Genomic DNA, 14884 nt, shown 5'->3' on the forward strand with positions numbered 1-14884 from the left:
TTTACACTAATTATTCTTTGACTTCCAGGTAAGCACATACAGACACCGGAGCACTGGTTCACCATCAGTAAGATGGCCCGATTAATTTTTCTAGCAAAGATGATGGATTAGACACCTGCCTATCTTAGACGGCTTCAGACCGATTTGGGTGGAAAACATAGCAAAACTGATTGATCTAAAAGCAGATCTCTGATCTCAGGCTTATGAGCACCAGCCCTCAAACAAACTGGCCAATCATATATCCCAGGAAGAGTAGGAATCATTTATTGGCATTCTCACACTGAAAATTATTAACCTGTACATCTAGGTTCTCCCTTTCAGTGAAGTGATTGAAAAGCAAAGGGTTTCCATAGTTATAAGTATTATTTAGTATTGGCCAGCTAAACTCTGATCAATGTCCAGAATATATAGTTCCAGACCATGTTTTAAAACGCTTTCAAATACGTTACATCAACTCTGTGGATAGACAGCTGGAATAGATTAGGAAACTGAAGCTCAAGGAGGCTCAGATAGGTTGCATAGTGGCTGAACTGATTCTAGAATCCTCTGACTCCTTTTCTATTCCTCTTGTATAGGAAATGCTTTTCATTTTCTTTCATTCATTTCCTTCATTTTCCTTCCTTCATTTCATTTCCTTCCTTCCTTCCTTTCTTCCTTCCTTCCTTCATCCATTCATTCATTAGTTGTGTTTATCACATAATAATTGCAGGGTTCTCTTATGAGTTGATGGCAACATAGCACTTGAACCCTTAGCCTGAGAGTTTAATTGAACATAATAGAAAACAGCTCCTCCCCTCACTTGGGGCATTTCTGAAGCTCTAATTCCAGACACAGGCCTTTCATGGGGAGATTTGACTGGAGTAAGACCTATATTTTATCTGGTTTGATCTTTACCATGTTCCACTTATTACTTCAGAACAAATTTTAGTTTCAAGAAATTAAGAGAAAAATGATTCCAGAGATAAACTGGGTGGAAAAGAAATCTAAAAATGTCTCCTTTTCGGGGCGCCTGGGTGGCTCAGTGGGTTGTCAAACTTTAGCTCAGGTCATGATCTCACGATGTCCCACGTGGGGGCTCTCTGCTGTCAGGGCAAAGCCCGCATAGGATCTTCTGTCCCCCTCTCTCTGCCCCTCCCCCGCTTGCATGTTCTCTCAAAAATAAACATTTAAAAAAAAAAAAGTCTCCTTTTCATTCCTTGTAAATTAGTGTCCAAGTCCTGGGGGCAGGGCTTAAGAGTGAGGAAGGAGAGGGGGAGGGCAGAAGGCAAAGGTACCCTAGGAATCAGACTTCCCAGGCTCCTCCCTCCCCCACTCACCTCCCTTCCCAAAAAGACTGCCCCTCATTTCATCCCTGGGTTTCCAGGCACCTAATCCACTTGATGGTCAGGTGAGATAGGAGACATTTGTGTTTTCGTTGTAACTTGCACTGGGGCTGTTGTTGGCAAATCCAGGCCTCTAGCTATTTTCCTGACTCCGGCCAGAACACTAACCCAAAGCCCAGAAGCACTGCGAGGGCAGAGGCAAGTCAGTGCTGGTTTCCTCTTCTATACAGAGACACAGACCCAACAAACACCCCAGGATCTCAGGGACTACAGATCTCTGTCTTTCCATTATGCTCTCTTTTCTTGTCTTCTCTTTTTTTTTTCTTTTAAATAGAATAAATTAAAAAATGCTATTCAAAATTAAAGTGATTTCACGCTGTTACCCCAAATATGTCTCTATGATCCAGTGAATTGACAGGATTTACGTTATATTGTACGAGTGAGCATAAATCACAGGGGAATCTGATTTGGGGATGAGGAAGGGCTTTAAAGGCAAGCACAGTGGGAGAAATCACGAAGAAAAAAGGAATGAGAATCACTGAGGTTCCAAATTGAGTCACAATTTAAAAATGAAGAAATACTTGTGGCAGAAATGGCATAAAAAAAGATTGAAATCACTATATATATAAAGAACTTATATAAATCAACAAAAGGAGTAAACGTGCAAAGAACATATTCATTCTCAAAAGTTAGCTCTGCAAAGGCTAAGAAATAAGAGGAAGTGTTTATTTTCATGAATAATCAAAGAAATTTGAAGTGACATTGAATATGACATCACTGTTGGTACTTCAGTGACAAACTAGGTTAAGTGTGCTAATGCATGGGATGAACAGAGGACATGATGAAATACTCTGCTGATGGGAATAAAATTGGTACATTCCTGAAAAGTAGTTTAGTAATTCGTATCAAAACCCACAATAAAATAAACACTGAGATTCTAACTAGTTTGAAAGCCCTGCCTGCCAAAAAGTGCTGATTTCATAGCTACAGCATCAAATCCCAAATCTAGAATCATCTAAAGACATCAGGCATGTCAGATCAGATGACTCAAGGTCTCCCTCTAAAATACCGTGCTAATGATATCTCTCAGCTTCCAAGAAATGTGAACATAGCTTTTACTTGAATTAGAGTTTGTACGTTACAGTATGCCGATTTTTAAAAAAATCTAGTCTCATTATCGTATGGTCGATTTCGACGTGAACTCAAAATTCTTTCCCTCTGGCTTTACCACTCTAACCAGCCTCCCAAAGGTGGAATGGGCTCCATCATGACCTGCTTCCCACATATCTGCAGCAGGCCATTTCTAAAACTCAGTAGAAACACACATTTGCCGATAGAAAATACAATTTTCCATAGGATACAGATAAACTGGATTTGAAGCTGGAGCTTTTTGCTTGGATGAGTTATTTTGTAGTTAGGCAGGTCATTTTAAATTTCACTGTGTCAAATATTCCTCACATAATTAAGCCATGCCCCAGTATTTCTAACTACTTTCATTACAGTTGAACATTTGTTGAAATGGAACTCGCTGTGTAGCACACAAACCCCTCTGTAAAGTTGTTTATTCTTGTAGAGTATCTCTAACAATTTGCTCAGATTTTCTCTTTGGCAGTGCTCACATATCTTCAGGTTGCCAAATTAATGCAAGGATTGTTTTCTAGCTCATTGAATCAGAAAATACGTTTATCTTTCATTCACTTGTAAATTCGTTACCCCGAGCATCACATTCATAAATGAGAGAAGTGACCTATCATGTTTATGGTGATAACCAGGGTTTGGACAATCCCGTTATTGTTTGTTTCTACATGGAGCCAAGAAGACAAGTTCCACCTCCTAAATGAACAGAATGATCTGGGGCTCTGAACCAAGAACCTCCATTTGTCTCTGCTTTTTGAACTCCCTCTGTCCTGCACAAGGTCAGACACCCAAAGACAGCCGCTTTCTGTGTTAAGACATATTGTCGATTTCTTTTTTTTTTCAATGTTTATGTATTTATTTTGAGGGAGAGAGAGCATGAGGTGCAGAGAGAGAGGAGAGAGGGAGAGACAGAATCCCAAGCAGGCATCACCGTCAGCATGGAGCTCAACGCGGGGCTCCGTCTCCTGACCACAAGATCATGACCTGAGCCGACATCGAGTTGGACACTCAACCAACTGAGCCACCCAGGCGCTCCTGTCGATTTCACTTATTTTACAACTTGAGTCCAATTTTATTCTTGAGTACTTATAAATATACTTTTGTTAATTGTGTGGACTTGTTGGTTTCAGGTGCCAGAAATCCAGCTCTAACCAGTTCAAACAAAAAGGAAATTTGTTGGAAGGGTAAAAGGTATAAATCAAAGGAAGAATTGAAAACCAAAATGCAAGAAGGACTAGGGTGAGCTGGACTCAAAGGCAACTGAACAGCCAGGAACTATGAGGTGTCTCTCTGTCTCTCTCTGTCATTGCAGACCAGCAGGAAGTCTGTCCCCTGCCCGGCTTCAAAGCTTCCAGACCTCACTCACAGCTTCAGTCACCACAAAGGAGCTGGCTGGCTCCTGGCTAGTTACAGTTCAGAAAAATCTTGAGGAGAGACACTGATTGATTCCACTGAGTCAGGCCCCCACTCTTGCACCAACTGGAAGATCAGAAGGAGGATTCCCATAGATCACATGATCCCAGAGACTGGTAAATGTTGTGAATGAGTAGCCATCTGGAAGAGTGGTCACTACTGTGTCTTTTTAGATTTGTTTTTGAGAGCTCTGCCCAGTAGTTCCATAACTGGTCACAATAAACAGCTACTTTTGTGAAAATAAACTGGTGAAAATTTTATTTTTAGATGTGAAAGTGTAACAAATTCAAAGAATAAAATTAAATCACAATCTCACCACCCAAATATAAGTACTGTTTATATTTTAGTGCTTATCTTTCCAGTCATATATATATATATATATATATTCTTTCCTACATGTAATGTATCACTGAGATAGTGTTAGGTGTACAATTCTACATCCTGTTATTCATTTAAATGTAAAAAGAATACTCTTAATAACATTTTATACCTATAAATCCCTTTAGGTCAGGAATCCATGACACCAGAAGATCCATGAACATCTCAAATTTATATGCAAAGTTCTTACAGTTTCAAGCGTATTGATGTGTATTTCTCTTAAGAAGGGGTACATGTTTTCACTAGATTCTCCAAGTGGTCTGTGACCAAGAAAAAGGTTAAGAGCCTTCAAGTTTCCAAAGCATTTCCACATAAATTACAATAGACTCATAACTGATGTATATTTCACGTTTTACTTTCTACTAGTCTCAAGTGACATATAGGCTCATGACACGTGGCAAATTATAACTTGCAAGTGCATGAATTTGTACCCAAATGTGCAAGCCAGATCCTTAGTTTGTGGGTGAGCCTAGCGGGCACCCAGCATCCCAGCTCAGCAAAACTCCCTTACGCCAATCTCAAGGCTAGAGCTTGTGAATGTCACCACAACTTGTTTGTATACACTGTGGGGGTTAACAACGGAGGGAGGCTGGCAGGCGCAAGGAGCAGAGCAGGGGAGCCATGGCTCTCTGGAGATGAGATTATGAGACAGGATGTAGGCTCTGAGGAGTTTTAGATATTGATGGTGAATTCCAGAGGCATGCGTAGAACTGACAGGTCATTTTAGCCCAAAGCCACTTCGCCACCTGAATCATTGGGCACTGCGCTCGGAGCAGTGAGACTTCAGGGCAAGATCATTCGATAGGTGACAACTAAAAGTGGATTTTTCAGGAAACTTACCAAGTTCACCTCTCTCTATTAAACTAAATAGCCAATTAAAAAAAATTTTTTTTAACATTTATTCATGTTTGAGAGACAGGGTGCAAGCCGGGGAGGGGCAGAGAGAGAGGGAGACACAGAATCCGAGGCAGGCTCCCGGCTCCGAGCCATCAGCACAGAGCCCGATGCAGGGCTTGAACCCGTGAACCATGAGATCATGACTTGAGCCGAAATTGGACGCTCAACCGACAGAGCCACCCAGGCGCCGCTAAATAGCCAACTATTATTCAAGTTTGCCCTCCCTGGTGAGTTGTATACAACTTCAGTGGATTTAACCCCTCAGACCCATCTTTGAGTCCTCACTTGGCTGAACTTAATGGCCGGTGGCCGACTTTGCTCTTCACGTTGTGCTGCCTAGCTCTCTCTTCTGCCCCGCAGAAGTCCCATTCTCTGTTTCCAGGCACTCTTTTATCTTACTCTTTGTTTTCCAACACATTTGTGGGGCTTCACTGAGATACCTTTCACCCTCAACAAGAGTTACATACACCATTCAAACTTGCCTTGGGTCTGGCGTCCCATGTTAGCCCAGGGGAGCACGGGTCAAGGGTGAATGAATCCAGGCGGCCACTGTAATGGCTCATCCTCAAGAAAGCCAGCTCCTCTCCGCGTGCTTTGTATCAAGGCGTCTGCTATTTAAAATGCCTCCATTCAGTTAAATCCATTCCCCTATTTGCCATATTGTTAGGTGACGGTTCGTCACAAACTGTCATTTTCCTCAGAAATGTGAAGATCCATTTCTCAATTATAAAATTCTATTCAGTTTCTCCAGATTAAACTCTGTTTCTTATTGTTTGATTCCCATGCAGCACATATGAAGCAGAATTTAGAATTTACCTTAATGAGTGGAAAATATCGTTGATCAAAATAGGTTCTTTGCTACACAGAAAGCAACTAGCCCGAAAAACTAAGAAAACCCAGTAGTGACAGCTGGGAATTATCAGACCCACACTATATTCTAACAACTTCTTGTAACTTCATCCTGATTTTCAGACAGCCTCCCCTGGACCTTCATTTCTCATTTTTTGATGGTACAATTTTACCACATCCTCACTGAAATGCTAAGAGTAATCCTGAAATTATTTCGGTAAAGTGCTTTATTTTTGAGAGAGAGACAGAGCGTGAGCAGGGGAGGGGCAGAGAGAGGGAGACACAGAATCCGAAGCAGGCTCCAGGCTCCGAGCCATCAGCACAGATCCTGATGCGGGGCTCGAACTCACAAACTGTGAGATCATGACCTGAGCCAAAGTCACATGCTTAACCAACTGAGCCACCCAGGTGCCCCTCTTTTTTTTTTTTTTCTTTAATGTTTCTTTTTGAGAGAGAAAGAGAGAGAGTGGGAGCGTGTGTACATGAGCAAAGCTGGGGAGGGGCAGAAAGGGAGAGAGAGAATCTCAAGTAGGCTCCATGCTCAGCACAGAGCCTGACACGGGGCTCAATCTCACGTGAGATCATGACCAGAGGCAAAATCAAGAGTCAGACGCTCAAAGGACAGAGCCATCCAGGCGCCCCTAGGTATCTTTCAGCAACACTTAAATGACAAAAATACGTCAAAGTTCCCCTCAAGAGAAAAAGAAAAATCAAAGATCAAGAGATATTGTTGGTCTCAATTTGGAAACCAAAGAATGCTAAATTCTTAAACTCTTTTGGCTTTTGAGAAAACCTAGTCTCCGTTAGATGATGCTTATGACTCACAAGAGTTCATTCGTTGGGATGAAAACCAGATTCATCAGTTAGGAGAAACAAGAAACGAGCAGTACGCTTGCATTTCAGAGCACACACAGCACCCAAAGTACACATCCACACTCAAATTGCTATTTGCACTTTGGCTTATCTCACGGATCAGAATCAGGGCCCTAGAGACAGTTTTAAGGGATTGTCTCTCAGCTGCTGCTCTGACAATGTTCCCTCTGTCACATCTGCCACCAAGTGTCCCAACATGGTCGGACAACCACAGTTTACAGTCACCAAAGATCGCACTTACAGCCCATAAGGAAAGCCAGACAATTCCAGAAGGCCAGCTAAGCCAGCATTTGTCTAGGTGCCTGGCTCACTGCCCGGTGCCCAGAACTCAGCCTTCAGCTCAGGGAAAACCTTCCAGAAGCCCAACCTGACCCTCCCCGAGGCTGAGTGAGGGTCCCCTCCGCGTTCCTCCCTCACGTAGCGCTGACCACACTACACTGGAAACGCCACTCACCCGTTATCTTGCCCTTTAGATCACACCCTCTGTGAGGTCAGGGACCTGGCCTGTCTCGTTCACCGCTGGGTCTGCAGCACCTAACACAGCACTCGGAGTGAACGAGTGAATGAGTGAACCCACGAAGGCGTGAACAAATGAGGCGAACTATTTCCTTTTCACTGAGCAGAGGGGGCCGGGGGAGATGCAGTGAGCAAGAGGAGGGGAGCAACAAGAAAGATGGAGAGCAAACAAGTGACAAGGCAGTAACTCGTCACCTCTTGGAAGCCATCGCGGGAGGCCTGATGGGACCGGAATTCCCCCGTTCAGCTTCTGATGGATGCGCCACGTGCATTTTATTTAAGCATTTAAGAAATATGAAAAGAAAAAGAATTTGAAGAGAGAAAACCGTTCCACGTGGGGATCTTACTCTGAAAGAACCAAGCAGGTAGGTCTCATAAATCAGGCTTTTCCTCTGCTCTGCGGTGTGTAGAATGATTTACTACATCCATAAAGGAAATTAAAGAACTTTGAGCGCAGAGACCCTCCAGGGGCCTGAAGCTGGGAGGGCGCAGACAGGGCTGTGTTTGAAGACGCGGTTCGGAGGCGGAGGGAGTGGACGACTCACGGTTGCCCCGGGTCCACGTTCAAAGAAGAGCGGAGTCACCAGCAGCTCTGGCCCACGGCTGATTAACACCACGGAACGTGAAGTCAGCAAGGGAGCTCGCTGACGGAGCCACAGGTGAGCTCCGTTGGTCCCCGTTTGCGGGGCCAGTTCACGTGTAAGGGGGCCATCACACCTTATATGGCCCAGGACGCTTTCATACCGCTCGTAACAAGGCCAGCACGCTTGAAATGGAGCAAACGCGCTCAGGCTTTACCATGGCAAAGAAAAGAATTGTGCATAAAACAATAAAAGTGGTGTCAAAGCATCTTGGCTGATTCGCACGTCCTAGCGCTGTAAGAAACCAGATGGGTGGTGAATCCAGAAAGGAAAATGGAAATCCTAAAGAGCAACGGGCTTCAGCGTAGGGAAGGGACGACCTTTCAGCCAGACGTCCTTAGTAGTCCCACTTAAAGTTTAGTGTCCCACGTGACCCAAATGCACCGTGTCAGTGAATCTTTCCTCACATTTCTAGCACATCACCTAGGCCAGGGGTGTGGCCTTGACCCCCCAAGCTGAGCCATTCTGAACGTCTGGTGAGTTACTTCGGATAAAGCGGAGGTCCCAGCCTTTGGGAATTTATGTAACAAGAAAAACCCTACGGACACATGAAACCAAAATAGGATCAGCAGGTGTTTCTTTTCTTCCTGGTCAAGTCAAAACAAAAAGAAAACAAGAAGGTGAAAGAGGAGAAGGAGAAGAAAAGGAGAAAGAGGAGGAAAGAACCATCTACCGTCATCATGACTTTCAGAGAAGAACGGACAGTTTGACACCAGAAAAACTAAGAACGTAGTCTTCCAAATAAAAAGACATGAATTTATATTTATGAGAAAAGTCACCCCTTTTTTTATTTTCTCATAGGCGGGCTTTGGGGAAGCAGTGGATAGAAGAGCATAGCATATGACTTTGCAGTAGCAGAGGCTCAAACACTGACTCTGCCGACAGGTGGCTTGCAATCCCCACCACTTAGCGCTCCCTTCTGTGAAGAAAGGATGCTCAGTGGCAGGAAATGAATCTGGCCCATCAGGGCTTCCTCAGTGGTGGCTGTGGTTATTCTGGGGCGCATCATGTGAGACGAAGTGTGAGTATACGTGAGTGGGATGTTGGAGCCAAGGGTAGAGGAGAAAGGTTCCCCTCGGTACTCCCACCCCCCAGTGTGAAGCTGCTCCCCTTTGGGACCACAAACCCCCCTTGGCCTAGGTTTTGTGGGATCTTGTCCTCTTTCCTGTTAGGGAGTCTCATTTAAACTTGACCTCACCTGACTGCAGATGATACCTGAAAAGACAAGTCAAGTGGGTGGGGGCCTCTGGGTCTTATCCCTTCCAGAATTCTCCTGGGCCAGGGCTGGAAGCCCCCTACTGCTGACATGTGGCTGTAAAATGTAGGGAGAGTGAAGCGTGATCACACTTTTTCCCTCCCTCCCTCCTGCAGACAAACGACATGCAGATTTTAAAGGAAAATGGTAAGGTGCTGGATTTGAGACTCAGACGTTAAGGACCAAATGATTTAACCTCCTCGCTGGAATATTCTAAAATGCGATTCTACACGTTGATTTGCTCCGAATTAGAATCGAACTCCACAGCTAGCTCATTTGAGAGGAAAACAGAGGGCAAAGAACAAAGACCCTTCCCAAGGTCACCTTGGTGGGGGGAGGCTCTCTGCACCGACTGTCAGAACTGGGCTCTAAACCGTGCCTTTATCGTTCATGTCTTTTGCCTTTGTTTCCCAATGGAAACATAAAACTAATACCACCAGCCCTTGCTGTCTGACAAGACAGTGGTGAAGATCAAAGAACACTGTAAGTTTGAAAAAGTTCATAGAGGGGCGCCGGGATGGCTCAGTCGGTTGAGCGTCCGACTTCCGCTCAGGTCACGATCTCACGGTTCGTGAGTTCGAGCCCCGCGTCGGGCTCTGGGCTGATGGCTCAGAGCCTGGAGCCTGCTTCCGATTCTGAGTCTCCCTCTCTCTCTGCCCCCCCCCCCATTCATGCTCTGTCTCTCTCTGTCTCAAAAAAATAAATAAACATTAAAAAAAATTAAAAAAAAAAAAGAAAAGAAAAAGTTCATAGCTACTACCACAGTATGGTATCGTGGTGATTATAGCAAAATGAATGGAATTTCAGCTCCATTCCTTCTTGAAAGGCCTAATGTTTAAAATTAAAACATTCAATAAAATAAATGCTTGTCGAGGTCTGAAAGAACTCATGAAACACTCAGCTTTTAGCCATGATGTAGCCCAGATGCCCTTGAAGTTCTCCCAACCCTGAATGCCAGGCAACATGGGATCCAGGGCCACTGAATTTCTGTCCTGCAGCCTGTGGAGTCTTGAGACCGTCTGTAGGATTCTTGTGTTTTCCAGGATCTTCTCATGGCCTCTTCTCCCCTGAGTTCCTACTTCTTGGTGTTAAAGATTTGGGGAGGGTGGGTGGGGCAGAGAGAGGGAATCAAGACAGGTTTTGCAAATGATATATCCAATAAACAGTACCCAAAATATAGAAGTAATTTATACAATTCAACACCAAAAAAAAAAAAACAACAACAGCAACAAACACACAAATAATCCAATTTAAAAATGGGCAGAAGACAAGAACAGACATTTATCCAAAGAAGACATACAGATGGCCAACAGCCACCTGAAAAGATGCTCAACATCACTCATCAGCGGGGAAATGCAAATCGAAACCACAATAAGATATCACCTCACGTCGGTCAAAATGGCTAGAATCAAAAACACAAGAAACAAAATGTTGGCAAGCATGTGGAGAAAAGAGAACCCTCACGCGCTGTTTTTGGGAATGCAGACTGGTGCAACCACTGTGGAAGACAGAACGGAGGTTCCTCAAAGGCTTAAAAATCGAATGTCCATATGATCTCGTAATTGTCCTCCTACTTTCCCAAAGAATACAAACACACCGAATCAAAAGGATATTTGCACCCCTGTGTTTATTGCAACATTATCTAACAACAGCTAAATTACAGAAGCAGCCCAAGTGTCCACCAATAGATGAATGGATAAAGAAGTGGTAGGTGTATACAATGAAATATTACCCAACCATAAAAAAGGATGACATCTTGCCAAGGACCTAGAGAGCATGATGCTAAGTGAAATGAGGCAGGCAGAAAAACACAAATATCACGATTTCACTCACATGTCGAGTTTAAAAACCAAAACAAAGGACCAAAGGGGGAAAAAGAGACAAACCGAAAAACAGACGCCTACCTATAGAGAACAAACAGATGGCCGCCAGAGGGGAGGCGGGTGGGGGATGGGTGAAAGCGATAAAGGGGGCTAAGAGCACCCTTACCGTGATGAGAGCTGAGACATGTATAAGGTTGGTGAATCCCTGTATCGTACACAGGAGACTAATATAACACTGTGGCTTAACTATACTGGAATTAAAATAACATTTTTTTTAAAAGACAGGTTTTATAGCACGACACAAAAACCTTCACAGAAAAGGCTGGCCCCCACCTCCCCTTGTCCTTTTTCTCCTGCCTCTCTTCTCAGCTCTTCATTTGTCTTCCTCCCTCCCGTCAGGAGCAAAGCCCACAAATTCCTCACATTGTCTCCTGAGAAGGGACTCCCCCCTCCTAATATCTTGGTGCTGGCTGACATCCAAAGGGTCTCACCCCATCCAAGCAGGTTCATCAAGGCATTTCTTTTCAGAGGCTGATCCTTTCTTAAGAGGGGTTCAGACGCCGGCTGCTAAGATAATGACTCCTGGCTAATGTAGCGTCACCACTAAACTGTGTGAGCACAGATCGGTTCTCAAAATCTGGTTCTCTCCACCAAAAACATTGGCATATCATCTGGCAACTTCTTAGAAATACAAACTTGGAGTGGCAGACCTATTAAATCAGAAACTCTGGGGGTGCTGGGTGGCTCAGTCTGTTAAGTGTCTGCCTCTTGATTTTGGCTCAGGTCATGATCTCACGGTTTCTCAGTTCAAGTCCCGCATCAGGCTACACGCTGACCGTGCAGAGCCTGCTTGGGATTCTGTCTCCCTCTCTCTCTGCCCCTCCCCTGCTCACTCTCGATTTCTCTCTCTTTCAAAACAAATAAATAAACATGAGAAAGAAAGAAAGAAAGAAAGAAAGAAAGAAAGAAAGAAAGAAAAGAAAGGAAGGAAGGAAGGGAGAAAGCTCTGAAAGAGCAGCCCAGAGATCTGTTTTCTTTACAAGCCTCCAGGAGATTCTGACTCTGGCTTAATTGGGAGAATCACTGAACGCTCTAAACATGGTCAGCATGTCAATCGGACTCACCATGCTGCATACAGCATGAAGCACAATGCCTGGCGTGTAGCAAGTTCCAGTAATTGCTCATTAAATAATCCAGTAGACCAAGTACTGTGTGCCTAGCTCCCTGATACCACGTGCAGAGGAAGAGTGTTTCACAACATGAAACACAATTTCTGCTCTCGTGACTTAAAACCAGCAACCAGAAAGCAATGCATGAGCTTGAAGTCTTTGAGCAACAAGTCAACTTACAGATACTTAGTCTATGTTTTTAGGGATGCAAATGAGCAGAGACTGCACAGCTCGAGGTGCGGAGGAGCAGAGCCCGCCCAGGAGCCTGTGCTCTGTGTATCCTGGCCTCCAAGTGTCCTGGGATTCCCCAGCTCCATAGCCCCTCTGTGCTGGAGGGTGATTCATGGCTGAATTTCTCGGTTCAGCCTCGAATCTGTAAGGGGCTCCAAGGGAGAACTCCGTGTGGGCTGAAGGAGTCAGAGAAGGTTGTGCCCCTGATGCAGAACTGGTGCTGGGCTTCTTTTCAGAACAAGAAAGATCTGGATGAGCAGAGATTTATAGGATTTTCTTTTCCGGTGTTGGTAACATTCCAGAGCACGGAGAGAAAACGTGCAGCCAGCTTTTCTTTAGTGGACATAAATTGTATTTGTCCAAAGAAGGCAGCGAGATCCAAACAGCCACGCGAAGACGCAGGGCCAGGCCCCGAGGCCTAGCGTGAAACTGTGGCCGGGCTCCTGGGCCCCGGCCGCTTGGCATGTGGGTCCCAAAAGGTGCCCATGTCCTCCAATCCCAGCGTGCCCCTCAAGGGCGGTGAGGCCGAGATTCGCCTTTCCCTTCACCTTGATGGCGCTGTTGACGTTCTCATGTCTCTCTGCTTGGGCACGTCTGCCCTCCTCTCTTGTCCATCGCGTCCTGGTTAATTCAGTGGCAGTAAAGTCTGATGATTTCTTTGACTTAGAGGTTCCCCACCTGCCTGTCGGTGCCACTGCCCCAAAACATCCTGTATGTAGCCGTTTGTGGTGTAGATGAAGCAGAGGGGGAGGTGTGAAAAAGCCAAGGGAAACCTTGACCATTTCCCTTCAAAGAAATTAGGCTAGAGCCCAGGGGAGGCACAAAAAAAATTGCTAAATTTACTAATGGTGGAAGGAATGACTAACCTTCAACCTACGGTGTATCAGAAGCATTACAGCCTGTGGCATTTATCATAAAGCCTCTAGCAAAAAAAAAAACCTGACACACCACATGAATGAATGAACTAACGAATTAGTGGAAAGAAGGAAAGAAAATGCGTATAGAGCTTTTCAAGCACTTGAAACGTAAAACACCCACGTATGGATGGACAGTTGTCTCTCAACATCATGGTAGTATGGCGAGCTCTAGGGAACCCACCTGATTCATAATAAGTGGCTTTGTTAGAATCTTTGTTAAGCTAAAGATAAACACAGTCTGTTTAGCTACTGAGGTGATAAACTAAACCATTCCACAAGAAACAGCTAGCTGGGGCGCGTGGGCAGCTCAGTTGGCTAAGCGTCTGACTCTTGATTTCAGCTCAGATGTGATCTCACGGTTCATGGGATTGAGCCCCATGTTGGGCTCTGCTCTGACAGCATGGAGACTGCTTGGGATTCTCTCTCTCCCTCTCTCTGCCCCTTCTCCGTTCACACTCTCATCTCATGCCCTCCTCTCTCTCTCTCTCTCTCTCAAAATAAATAAATGAATTTTCAAAATAAAAGAAATACCTAAACTGAAATGGAGACTAACTACAAATCATCCACAATTGCAATTGGTCTTTTTTGTTAAAAAACATCAGCTGCTTCATCACAGATATACGTGTGGAGAGCAGTGGTGGGAGGGACGTAGAAATGTAAGTGAAACATAAAAGAAAATCAATAGTTCGTTAACAGAGCTTCTTCCAAGGCTAACAACAACAACAACAAAAGAATCCTTTCTGTGTTATACCACAGAAAAAGCCCAAGTGATTATTCTGGTCACATAACAAGGAAATACCTGTATCTTCCAACATCAGCAAATACAGCATGGCTGTCTACAGGGGAAAATAGCATACTTCTGAAGGCCACTGGCATTTTATGACTGGAAATCTAGATATCTTTAGTAGGCAGCAATGTATTTAAGTTAAAGAGAAAAAAAAAAAAAAAAACACTGTCTTTTATCTAATTTTTTAAAGGTCAGCTCCCCCTCCCTTCTTGTGTACTTTTTGAGTAATTCCTGGAAAAACTTCAACAACATCCCAGTAATGAAACTGTCATGGGGCTGGTGTGCGGCTATAACGAATCTCAAACAAAACAGAACACTGCCCAGAGCTTGAGGAAGCCTAATTCTCAGCCTGGAAAATAATCCAAAGTTACATATCTCTCCCCTTTGAGGTCCTAAGAACTAATTATCAGTGATCTGAGTGTCTTGTCCACCCTGGTGTGAAGAGCTCAGGGATCACAAATAATAAACTCCTGTTGGGGCACCTGAGTGGCTCAGCCGGTCAAGCGTCTGACTCTTGATTTCGGCTCAGGTCATGATCTCACGGTTTGTCAGATCGAGCCCTGCATCAGGCTTTGCGCCGACCGTGTGCATCCTGCTTGGGATTCTCCCTCTCTCTCTCTCTCTCTCTCTCTCTCTGCCCATAATCTGCTCAAATTCTCATTCCCTCTCTCTCTCT

Source organism: Panthera leo, chromosome B2, assembly GCF_018350215.1.
Source record: "Panthera leo isolate Ple1 chromosome B2, P.leo_Ple1_pat1.1, whole genome shotgun sequence".
NCBI classification, from domain to species: Eukaryota; Metazoa; Chordata; class Mammalia; order Carnivora; family Felidae; genus Panthera; species Panthera leo.